Genomic DNA, 12899 nt, shown 5'->3' on the forward strand with positions numbered 1-12899 from the left:
GCAGGGAGAACGTACAAAACTCTGTACAGATAGCACCCGTAGTCAGGATCGAACCCAGTTATCCGACACTGTAATAGACAATAATAGACAATAATAGACAATAGGTGCAGGAGTAGGCCATTCGGCCCGTCGAGCCAGCACCGCCATTCAATGTGATCATGGCTGATCATTCACAATCAGGACCCTGTTCCTGCCCTCTCCCCATACCCCCTGACTCCACCATCCTTAAGAGCTCTATCCAGCTCTCTCTTGAATGTATTCAGAGAATTGGCCTCCGCTGCCTTCTGAGGCAGAGAATTCCACAGATTCACAACTCTCTGACTGAAAAAGTTTTTCCTCATCTCTGTTCTAAATGGCCTACCCCTTATTCTTAAACTGTGTCCCCTGGTTCTGGACTCCCCCAACATTGGGAACATGTTTCCTGCCTCTAACGTGTCCAACCCCTTAATAATCTTATACATTTCGATAAGATCTCCTCTCATCCTTCTAAATTTCAGTGTATACAAGCCTAGTCGCTCCAGTCTGGCTAACTGCTTTCAGCATTTTCTTATTTTATACTACTTTCATCTCCAAACATACATAGTGCTAGGCTTGTTTAAAATTGTTTTATAAGTCGTGTTTGTTTCAGTATTTCATGATGCAGTTGAATTGAGGGCTTTAAATGGGGGCACAGTGGTAGAGTTGCTGCCTTATAGTGCCAGACACCTGGGTTCGTTTCTGACTATCGGTGCCGTCTGTACGGAGTTTGTACGTTCTCCCTGTGACCGCGTGGGTTTTTCCCAGGTTCTCCGCTTTCCTCCCACGCTCCAAAGACGTGCAGGTTTGTAGGTTAATTGGCTGCGGTAAAATTGTAAATTGTCCCTAGTGTGTGTAGGATGGTGCTAGTGTACGAGGTGATCGCTGGTCGGCATGGACTCGGTGAGCCAAAGGGCCTGTTTCTGCACTGTATCTCTAAAGTCTTAAGTTTTTAAAAATCGCGAAATATTGGGGGAAATTTGTGTTAAGCCTCGTCCCCAGTCACTGATGAATTCCAAATTCCAACAACTGCTTAGTTTCTGTTGTCACTAAATATGGTTTTCAGCTTGCATGGGCTGAGTCAGAGTTACTCATAAAATTAAAGTCTGAAATTAATTACTCAAAAGCTACACATTGTTCATTCCCTGGTCGAGACTGGGTTTCCTGACCGCACTGTTCAACACATCGCTATAATGGGCAATTATTAGAGAAAAATTACAATAAAATGAGTAGTATTTTAACAGTGCTAAAATGAACTTGGTTTACAACGGTTGTGGTATCACAATGATGAACATAAAGACTACATCAGAAGACAGCCAGTCACATAAGAATGGATTACTGAAATAATTTCACAACGATATAGAACAGCACAAGTACAGGCCCTTTGGCCCACAATGTCTGTTCTGCACGATACAGAACTCGCGGACTTCATTAACTTCGCTATCAATTTTCATCATGCTCTCAAATTCACTTGGACCATCTCTGACACCTCCCTCCCCTTGTGTGAAAATCTTAACCCCAGACATCTTTAAGATGTCCTCCTCTGAACTTAAAGCTCTGCCCTCCAGTCATTGATAATTCCACCCTAGAAAAATGTTCTGACTGTCCACCCTATTTCTAGCTCTCATAATTTTATATACTTTTGTCAGGTTTCCCCTCGACCTCTGACACTCCAGAAAAAAACCCAATCCAATTTACCCAATCTCTCCTTGGAGCTAATACCTTCTAATCCAGACATCATTCTGGTAAACTTAGCAGGTTAGGCAGCATCTCTAGAAAAAAAGCATAGGTGATGTTTCAGGTCGAGACCCTTCTTCAAAAGGATGAAGGGTCCCGACCCGAAACATCACCCATCTTTTTTCTACAGAGATGCTGCCTGACCCGCTGAGTTGCTCCAGCATTTTGTGTCTATATCTTCGGCATATCTCAGCACCTGCAATTCCTTTCTGCACATCATTCTGGTAAATCTCTTCTGCACCCTCTCCAAAGGCTCCACATTCTTCCTATAATGGGCCAGCCAAAACTGCACACAGATGTGGCATGACCAAAGTTTTATAAAGCTGCGACTATCAAACCAGTTATTACTGCTTAGATTCACAAGCTGAGGAAGCAGATTATAGAACATAACGTTACATAAAAAGATGTTGGAACGTAATGATAGCAGGAAAATATTAGAAATATGAAGTAGATTGGGCAGTATTTATGTACAGTATTTATGGACAGTGAAAGAGAGGTGGTTGGCGATGCTGTCTGTACGGAGTTTGCACCTTCTCTCCGTGACTGCCCGAGTTTTCTCCAGCTGCTCCGGTTTCCTCCCACATTCCAAAGACATGCAGGTTTGTAACTGAATTGGCTTCTGTAAATTCTGTAAATTCTGTAAATTGTCCCTAGTGTGTAGGATAGAACTAGTGTATGGGTGACGATGGTCGTCGCGGACTTGGTGGGCCGAAGCTCCTGTTTTCATGCTGTATCTGTAAATTTAAAAATTGATGCTACCTAAATAATTTTCTAAATAATCCTCATGAAGACTGTACGCTGCATTGCTTGCGTTCTTCTACCCATTTTAGAAACATAGAAAATAGGTGCAGGAGGAGGCCATTCGGCCCTTCAAGCCAGCACCGCCATTCATTGTGATCCTAGCTGATCATCCACAATCAGTACCCAGTGCCTGCCTTTTCCCCATATCCCTTGATTCTGCTAGCCCCTAGAGCTCTATCTAACTCTCTTTTAAATTCATCCAGTGAATTGGCCTCCACTGCCTTCTGTGGCAGAGAATTCCACAAATTCACAACTCTCTGGGTGAAAAAGTTTTTTCTCACCTCAGTTTTAAATGGCCTTCCCTTTATTCTAAGACCGTGGCCCCTGGTTCTGGACTCACCCAACATTGGGAACATTTTTTCTGCATCTAGCTTGTCCAGTCCTTTTATAATTTTATACGTCTCTATAAGATCCCCTCTCATCCTTCTAAACTCTAGTGAATACAAGCCTAGTCTTTTCAATCTTTGTGAAGCACCTCAAAACTTCAGACAGGGATTTGAACTTTTGTTCTGGATGTGGTCCAAGACTGAAGCACATTAAACTGTGTTCTCACACTTCACCGAATCGAAACAAAAAAAAAATCACAAATAACTTCTACATGCCAGGCAGTTAACTATCAGGCTGTAAAAAGGGCCAAGAATTTTCATGCAATATTTTAGCTTGTCATTTGGTTGGCAACTTTGAATATAAATTAAATCCCCTGCTTGTTCAAGTCTTGGTGAATGTTGATGCCAAACCTTGTAGTGCAGTGAGAAGCTGCATTGAAATTTTGGGGTCCGAAGAAGTGTTCGAAACGTCACCCATTCCTGCTCTCCAGAGATGCTGCCTGTCCCGCTGAGTTAGTCCAGCATTTTGTGTCTACCTTTGAAATGTTGGGGTATCGTTGGCTAGGAATGTCAAGAAGTTGTATTAATTTAATGAAGTAACAAAGTCAAACTTGGTTTAGGATAGCGGAATGTACACACGGAGTTTGCATGTCCTCCTTGTGACCATGATGCATTTCTCTGGCTGCTTCGGTTTCCTCCCACGTCCCAAAGACATAGGTTTGTACGTTAATTGGCTTCTGTAAATTATCCCTAGAGCTTGGGATAGAAGTAGTGGACAGAGGTGATTGTTGGTAGGTGCAGACTCAGCAGGCCAAAAGGCATATTTCCAGGCTGTATCTCTAAACTGAGTGGGAAAGAAAACTGCAGATGCTGGTTTAAATCCCAGGTAGACACAAAATGCTGGAGTAACTCAGCGGGTCAGGCAGCATCTCGGGAGAGAAGGGATGGGTGACCTTTCGGGTCGAGACCCGTCTTCAGACTGAAGAAGGATCTTGACCCGAACTACTAAACTAAGCTAAATGAGGGAGGTGGAGGGTGGGGTGTGCAGATGGTCTAAATTTTGTCTGAGCCAAGTTGATGCAAGAAGTCATAGTTTTTTGCAGAGTTGCCTTTTTTGACCAACCCTTAAAAAATAAAAGCATACCCTGTTGCTTTTCCAACTAAAAAAATCAAAATTACCTAATATTCAGGAGTATGAGCAGAATGAACAGGAACTGAGTAAAAACGCTACAAAGAGGATCGGAGATTACATAGCAATACGAAATGGAGTGAGAATATGTTAGCGATCGAGGTAACCTTCTGCCCGAAAGAGTTTCAATTGACAACACTGTCACACAATAGGAAGCAGCACAGTGGCGCAACTGGTAGAGCTGCTGTTTCACAGCGTCAGAAACCCAGGTTCAATCCTGACCTTGGCTGCTGTCTGTTTGGAGTCTGCACGTTCTCCCTTTGGCCGCATTAGTGCTAGTACCGGGTGACCGCATTAGTGCTAGTGTACCGGCACGGACTTAATGGGCCGAAAGGCCCGTTTCCGCACTGTATCCCTAAAGAATGAATCCAGTTTTGATAAGCAGCATTGCATAATAGGTGTTCTTGGCTAAATTCTAAACATTATAATTTCAAAATTATAAACTAATTTGTCTTGCAGAAAGATAATTACAGATTAACATATTCTGTAGATTTCCAAGCTCTGGACATCAATCCAGACCTCTTGGGATTCTTTGAAATTTTGCAGCCCACGATATTTAACAAACAGGTTTGAGAGGTATATTTTGATAAACTTGAATTCACATTTGTGATGTTCTATGGACATATAGCAGCCTCAAACATCAGGAAATTATATTTCAAAAGCTCTTAAATTACCCTCCCCAACTCATACAGTGGAGATACAAGTAACTACAAGTGCTGGAATCTTGAGCAAAATACAAAGTGCTAGAGTAACTAAGCGGGTCAGGCAGCTTCTAGGGGGGAAAAGACAGGCAACGCTTCGGGTTAGGACCCTTCTTCAGAATTGGCTAAGGAACAGTAAGAGGCATGTACACAACTGATAGCCAACCAAATACAAGGTTTCCACAAATGACTGCTGCCTTTGGAAGGTGCTGATCAGAAAACAAGCTTTACTGTTAAGGACCAACAGAAGAATTGAAGACCAGTGAGCATTGTCGATAAGTGCCAAAGCGATAGCCTCGCCCCTGTTGTCTTCTGGGACACGGTTCGGGAAGAACGACAAAATGGTGCAGCGGTAGAGTTGCTGCCTTACAGTGCCAGAGTCCTGGGTTCGATCCTGACTATGGGTGCTGTCTGTACGTTTTACCAGTGACCGCGAGGGTTTTCTCCGGGTGCTCCGGTTTCATCCAACACTCCAAATAAATAGTTGTTTGGAGGTTAATTGCATTTGGTAAAAATTGCAAATTGTCCCGAGTGTGCAGGATAGTGTTAGTGTACAGGGATCGCTGGTCGGCCTGGACTGGGCCGACAGCTTTCATGCTGTTTTTCTAAACTAAACTAAAGGAGGAAAACAAAATCTTGAAAAGAGGAAGTCTCATTGCTAAACGATTAAAAGAGTAGTTATTTCCATAACTGGATTGAATATTGTTTTATGGTTTTGCAAATTGAGGGCAGTACTGCAAAAAATTGATCGTTAAACAGAATATTTCAGAAGCCTGATAATCTTTCTTCACAGCCACTATACATACATCCAGATGTCCCAGCAAGCAGGAAAGGACAAGGATATTATGGACAGGTTATGTAATGCTGTGGAATTAGTGCAAAATGTTTTTGGTTTTAACTAATAAAAACCTAAAAAACAATGGTGGTCAAAAAATGGATTTGCTATTCTCTTCGCTAGTAAAATTCTCTGATCGCGATAAATATAACCTTGCTAAAGTTACATTTTAATTCAGTTTACTTTACGAATGTGTTGGTGTTTTACTGAACGCTCTTATAGGCAACTGACTAGTCTCTTATGATTTGGCTCACAACATGAGAGACTCGGATTAGATTCCAACCTAGGATGCTGGTTTGTGTGGAATTTGTACAATCTCCTTGTGACTGCGTGGGTTTCTTCCGGGTGCTAAGGTTTACTCCCGCGTCCCATAGACGTGCAGGTTTGTAGGTTAATTGGCTTCTGTAGATTACCCCTAAAGTGTAGGGAGTGGATGCAAAAGTGGGATAACGTTGAGCTAGTGTGCACAAGTAATTGATTATTTTGAATTGTGTTTGTCAGCTTTTTATGGACAGTGCTTTTATTAATGTTTGGCAAATTTGAGGATTGCAAGCCAAAGAGCCAAGAAGCATGGAAACAGGCCCTGCAGCATTACAAGTCCATACCACAAACTCAGAAGTTAAAATCAGCGGGGAAAATAGTGAGAATGCAGCACCCGTGAATAAAAATGGGAATACTGCAGAATATGTGTAGTTTTCCAGGGTTACATTGACTCAGTGTGTTGAAGGACCTTTTTCCATGCTGTTTGTCTCTAAGCACTCTAATCTTTTCAAAAAACTTACTTAAATTGAAAAAAAAATCAAATATAATCATTATACAGAAAGAAATAAGAGCCGTCATCCATTTGCCCCCTCCTGCATCTTCTCCCAATAAGATGGTGGCTGATTTGTACCTCAGCATCATCTCTGCATGAATCACGTGCGTCTTATTATCCTTTAATATCTTTTAATCTCGGTCTTGAATAGACTCAGTAACTGTGCTACCATAGTGTTCTTGGGCAAAGAATTACAAACAGTTACTATGTGCAATCTTCTGTAATTTTTTACCCATGAGGGAGTTGGTAATTCTGTTGGAGCAGAATATTAACACAAGTTGATTTTTCACACGAATTGCTCATCGTGCATGGAACTGGTACTCAGAGGAGCAAAGGTGAAATGAAGTGCTGAGAAACAAAATGTAGAAACAAGGAAATGCAGATGCTGGTTTACACAAAAGAAGACAAAGTGCCGGAGTAACTCAGCTGGTCAAGTCAAGTCAATTTTATTTGTATAGCACATTTAAAAACAACCCATGTTGACCAAAGTGCTGTACATCAGTTCAGGTACTAAGAACGAACATACAATGGCACACAAACATAACAGCACATACATAAACAGTTCACAGCGCCCCCTCAGAGGGCCTCAAACGCTAGGGAACATCACTGGTCAGGCAACATCACTGGAGAACATGTGTAGGAAAAAAACTGCAGATGCTGGTTAAAATCGAAGGTAGACACACAATGCTGGAGTAACTCAGCGGGTCATGCCCCATCTGGGAGAGAAGGAATGGGTCACGTTTTGGGTCGAGACCCTTCTTAAGAAGAAGGGTCTCGAACCGAAACGTGACCCATTCCTTCTCTCCCGAGATGCTGCCTGACCTGCTGAGTTACTCCAGCATTGCGTGCCTCACTGGAGAACATGAATAGGTGACGTTTTGGCTGAGTCACTCCAACATTTTGTGCCTTTTTGCTAAGAAACTAATAACAATGGCAGTTTCTGGGACAGAGGATGGAAGTGAGACTAATGAGAGTAAAGATGAATTTAGGGCAAGGGTGAATTTACATTCAGCATTTATTTGCAGCTGCTTTATTGACAAATTGATCATAAATTGCAAAAAAGATACAAATGCTGGAGTAACTCAGCGGGTCGGGCAGCATCAATGGGGAACATGAATAGGGGCCGTTTCGGATTTTGACCCTTGTTCAGACTGCAAAATTCAAAATTGTACTCGCTTAATAATATGGGACTGAATCACCAGAACCAGAGAAAGCTGCAATTTTTTTTGCAGGTGGTAGGAATAAGCAAATAACAAAATTCATGCATCAGTACAGCTATTAAACTCTACTTGAGGACAGGTTTGAACAATTTAAACAAGCCTTTCTTGGGATCCAAGAAAACTAAATTTTAATTGGAATGATCTCAACTTCAGGCTTTTCAGTTGAGATAACAATAGTTTGTAATCCAATGTTCATTGAAACTTGTGGTGATCTTACATTGCAGACATCGTCATTGTCTTTCTTTACAACCAGTGAACTTTAAACATTCATTACAGGCAACAATCTACAAGTCATGGTACTATGATGCAATTAGCATTGTGCCCTTTGTTTAAAACACCACATTATCGTCTCACTGTGACTGGGATGGGATTTTGCTAATGTAGCAAATTAGTGGATTGCTAAATTTATCTGGAGCTATTTTCTCAACTGCATTGTCTCACAAACACATGATTATGTCTCCTAATGATGTACTGCCAACATAATGCTTGTACTATAAAAAGTGCTTTTAGAAGCCTGACGTCAGTAATTCCATCAGCTGCAAAATGAGTGGTAAAAATCCATGAACTTTCAAAAGAAACCACACACAACAAAACAGAAAAAATGGGAATATATATCTGAATAATGAGATAATTGCTAGACTTGCCATTTCTTTCGTACCAATGTGCGACTAAGAATATCAGTGCGTAACTAAGAATATAACTAAGGAAACATCAGAATAAAAACATTGGTATATAGAATGAGCTGCCAGAGGAGGTAGTTGAGGTAGGTGACTGTAACAACATTTAAAAGATATTTGGTACATGGCCAGGAAAGGTTTAGAGGGAAGATAGATACACAATGCTGGAGTAACTCAGCGGGACAGGCGGCATCTCTGGCGAGAAGGAATGGGTGAAGCTCGGATCAAATCCCTTCTTCAGGTTTAGAGGGATATGGGCCAAAAGCAGGCAGGTGGGACAAGTGTAGATGGGGCATCTTTGTCAACATGGGCAAATTGGGGTGAAGGGTCTGTTTCCATGCTGTGTGACTCGAAAAATACTTTTTATTGAGATCGCTTTATGATTTCTCCAGAAAATGCATTGTTTGATCCCACTGTTTTGACAGCATTAGTTTAGTGAATTAAAAACATTTATACCGGCTGTTGAAGAGCAATCTGCCAAAAAAAGTAAGACTGATTTACACAAAAGGACACAAAGTGCTGGGGAAACTCAGCAGGTCAGGGTGCATCTCTGGAGAACATGGATAGGTGACGTTTCGAGTCGGGACCCTACTTCTAACTGAAAGAAAAATGCAATTGAATGACTATCCAAGAGTAAAATAATATTTAGGATTAAAGATGGACACAAAATGCTGGAGTAACTCAGCGGGACAGGCAGCATCACTGGAGCGAAGGAATGGGTCGAGACCCTTCTTCAGACCAAAATAAAGATGCGTCTGAAGAAGGGTCTCGACCCAAAATGTCACCATTCCTTTTCTCCAGAGATAATGCCTGTCCTGCTGAGTTACTCCAGCATTTTGTGTCTATCTTCCTCTCTACATAATACTTAGAACTGTAGACCATTGGACACAGGCCACATGGCTGTGCACTTATAGGCCTTATTGGTTTGCCTGCAATTTAGGTGGCTTCAGATTGCTCCATCAACTTCATGGAGCTGAGTGTCTGACAAATATTCTTGGGCCTATGTTCCAATAGGTGACCTCCGTTACGACGACAATCAAAGCAGTTTGCTGACTTGCTCCCAGAGGAGGTGGTGCATTGCTGGAATGGCAGGAAGCCAACCTCTGTGGATCACAGGGAACAGGTGGGATCTTTTCTCACCAAGAACCCATGAGAAGACTGTGTGCCTGGTTCATTGACACCCAGAAAACAGGGAGGGGTGAAAGTGTGTTCTTGCCTTGGTTAGATCTAGAAACAGAAATGGGTAGGTCGTCTTTATCCCAGTGAGAATTGAGGAATCATGCAGGAGGGGGTACTCTTTTTTAGTTAGATCAGAAATGGAGAGGTGGGGTCTGTCTCCGCTTGACATTGCTTGGTAATTAAAAAATCGACTATTTTGTTCCATGCAACATCTCCACCGTCACTAAGCTCCCGTTAAGTGTGTCTTTTAGGTTCGCTCTCAGATTGCCAATGCAAGGGGCCTGATGGATAAGGTAGATGAGCTTAGGCATGGATAGGTACGGTCGATTGGGACGTTGTAGCCATGATTGAAACATGGTTAAGGGAGGGGCAGGACTGGCAGCTCAATATTCCGGGGTACAGGAGCTTCAAGAGAGACAGGGGTGATGGAAAAAGAGGAGGGGAGGTTACATTGTTGGTTAAGGATGATGTCACGACTGTGTTCAGAGGCGACATTACAGACGGTTCGTCTAGTGAGGCTATATGGGTGGAGCTGAGAAACATGAAAAGGATGGTCACCTTGTTGGGGGTGTACTGCAGACCCCCGAATAGACAACGGGAATTAGTACAAGTATGCCAGGAGATTGCAGACAGCTGGAGTTCAAATAAGGTTGTTGTAGCAGGGGATTTTAACTTTCCCAAAATAGACTGGGAAAATCATAAATGTGAAGGGTTTAAATGAGGTGCAATTCCTCAAAAGTCTCCAGGAGAGTTTTCTTAAGCAGTATGTAGAGGGCCCCACACGTGAGAGGGCAATGCTAGATCTAGTATTGGGAAATTGGGAAGGGCAAGTTAATTAAATATTTGTGGAGGAGCCTTTTGGGACCAGTGACCAGTTCGATTAGGTTTAAGATAGTTATGGATAGGGTTGGAGAGGGTCCATGTGTTAAAATGCTCAACTGGGGTAAGGCCAACTTTGAGGGTATGAGAGAAGGTCTCGCTCAAGTTAAGTGGAGCAGGTTATTTGAGGGGAAAGGAAGTGTACGTCCCCGTTAGAGTGAAGGGCAAAGCAGGCAAACGTAAGGAAGCTTAGCTGACTAGGGAAATTGAGGCGTTGGTTAAAAACAAGAAGGATGCATGGGATAGGTATAGGCAGCTGGGATCAAGTGCATCCCTGGAGGAGTTTCGGGAACTAAGGTGTAAAATGAAAATGGAGATCAGAAGGGCAAAAAGGGGCCAGGCGATAGCTCTGGCGGGTAGCATTAAGAACAATCCCAAAAGATTTTATAAATACATAAGGGGGAAAAGGGTAACTGGAGAGAGAATGGGACCTCTCAGGAATTAAAGCGGTCACCTCTGTGTGGAGCCACAGGAGATGGGCAAGGTCCTCAATGAGTATTTCTCCTCTGTAATTACCGAGGAGAAAGACAGTAGGATGAAGGAACTAGGGGCAGTCAATGGAAGTGTCTTGATAGCAGTCAGTGTTATCGTCGAAGAAGTACTGAAGGTACTGTCGTGTATGAAGGTAGACAAATCTCCAGGGCCAGATCAGATATATCCAAGGACATTACGGGAAACTAGAGAGGAAATTGTGAGAGCCCTGGTTGGAATTTACGAGTCGTCCTTAAATACAGGAGAGGTGCCGGATGATTGGAGGGGGGCAAATGTTGTGCCTCTTTACAAGAAGGGCTGCAGGGAAAATGCTGGGAATTATAGGCCGGTGAACTTAACATTTGTATTTGGAAAGTTATTAGAGAGTATTCTGAGGGATAGGTTATACAGGCATTTGGATGGCAAGGTCTGATTAGGGATAGTCAGCATGGTTTTGTACGTGGGAGGTTGTGTCTTACAAATCTGATTGATTTTTTTGAAGAAGTGACCAAAAAGGTTGATGGAGGCAGAGCTGTAGATGTTGTGTACATGGGCTTCAGTGAGGTGTTCGACAAGGTTCCGCATGGTAGGCTGCTCTGGAACATTAGATCGCATGGGTACCAAGGAGAGATAGCTGAATGGATAGCAAATTGGCTCCATGGAAGAAAGCAGAAGATCATGGTGGAAGGTTGCTTCTCAGACTGGAGGCCTGTGACTCGTGGTGTGCCTCAGGGTTCGGTGCTGGGCCCGTTACTGTTTGTCATCTACATCAATGATTTGGATGAGAACATACAAGGAAAGATTAGCAAGTTAGCTGATGACACAAAAGTGAGTGGTTTTGCCGATAGTGAAGATGGTTGTGAAAGTTTGCAGCAGGATGTGTTTCAATTGGCCAGGTGGGTGGAGGAATGGTTGATGGAATTTAATACAGAGAAGTGTGAGGTGTTGCGCGTTTTGGGACCTACAAAGTAAATGGTAGGCCTCTGGGTAGTGTTGTGGAGCAGAGGGATCTAGGAGTGCAGGTGCATGGTTCCTTGAAGGTCGAGTCGCAGGTAGATAAGGTGGTCATCAGTCAGAGTATTGAGTATAGACGTCGGGAGGTCGTGTTGCAGTTGTATAAGACGTTGATGAGACCGCATTTAGAATACTGAGTTCAGTTCTGGGCACCATGTTATAGGAAAGATATAGTCAAGCTTGAAAGGGTTCAGAAAAGATTTACGAGGATGTTGCCAGGACTAGAGGGTGTGAGCTGTAGGGAGAGATTGACTAGGTTGGGTCTCTATTCCCTGGAGCGCAGGAGAATGAGGGGGGGGGGGGAGATCTTATAGAGGTGTACAAAATCATGAGAGGAATAGATCAGGTAGATACACAGAGTCTTTTGCCCAGAGTACAGGAATCGAGGACCAAAGGACATAGGTTCAAGGTGAAGGGGAAATCCGAGGGGTAACTTTTTCACACAAAGGGTGGTGGGTGTATGGAACAAGCTACTAGAGGAGGTAGTTGAGGCTGTGACTATCCCATCGTTTAAGAAACAGTTGGACAGGTACATGGATGGGACAGGTTTGGAGGGATATAGACCAAGCGCTTGCAAGTGGGACAAGTGTAGCTGGGACATTGTTGGCTGGTGTGGGTAAATTGGGCCAGAGGCCTGTTTCCACACTGTAGCACTCTATGACTCTATTGCCAAGATTCAGTTAACCCAACTTTGAAAGCCGCAAGTCAAATGTGGTAGAAATAAGGAACTGCAGGCGCTGGTTAACAAAAAAGAACCCAAAGTGCTGGAGTAAATTAAGCGTGTCCGGCAGCATCTCTGAAGAACATGAATATGGACTTACCAATGCTCTCCAGAGATGCTGCCTGACCCGACTGAGTTACTCTAGCAGTTTATGTCCTTTTTTAAAACCAAATATGTTGTTTTTAAATAAACCAGCACCTGCAGTTCCTCGTTTTTTTGCAAATGTGGAGTTAGTTTGCAGCAGTTGTCGTACAAGGCACAAATTTTGTTAAATTGGCCTGGGCCTGTAATGATTATGAGATCAAATTGGGAACTCTTTC

General features: G+C 43.0%; 1 protein-coding gene across 1 annotated transcript in view; it reads right to left on the minus strand.

Moving 5' to 3' along the window:
• rbks (ribokinase) overlaps nt 1-12899 on the minus strand; it is a 168507-nt gene that overhangs the window by 144595 nt on the left and 11013 nt on the right. The window lies entirely within an intron of this gene.

The sequence above is a fragment of the Rhinoraja longicauda genome, chromosome 5, assembly GCF_053455715.1.
Source record: "Rhinoraja longicauda isolate Sanriku21f chromosome 5, sRhiLon1.1, whole genome shotgun sequence".
In the NCBI taxonomy this organism is placed as follows: domain Eukaryota; kingdom Metazoa; phylum Chordata; class Chondrichthyes; order Rajiformes; family Arhynchobatidae; genus Rhinoraja; species Rhinoraja longicauda.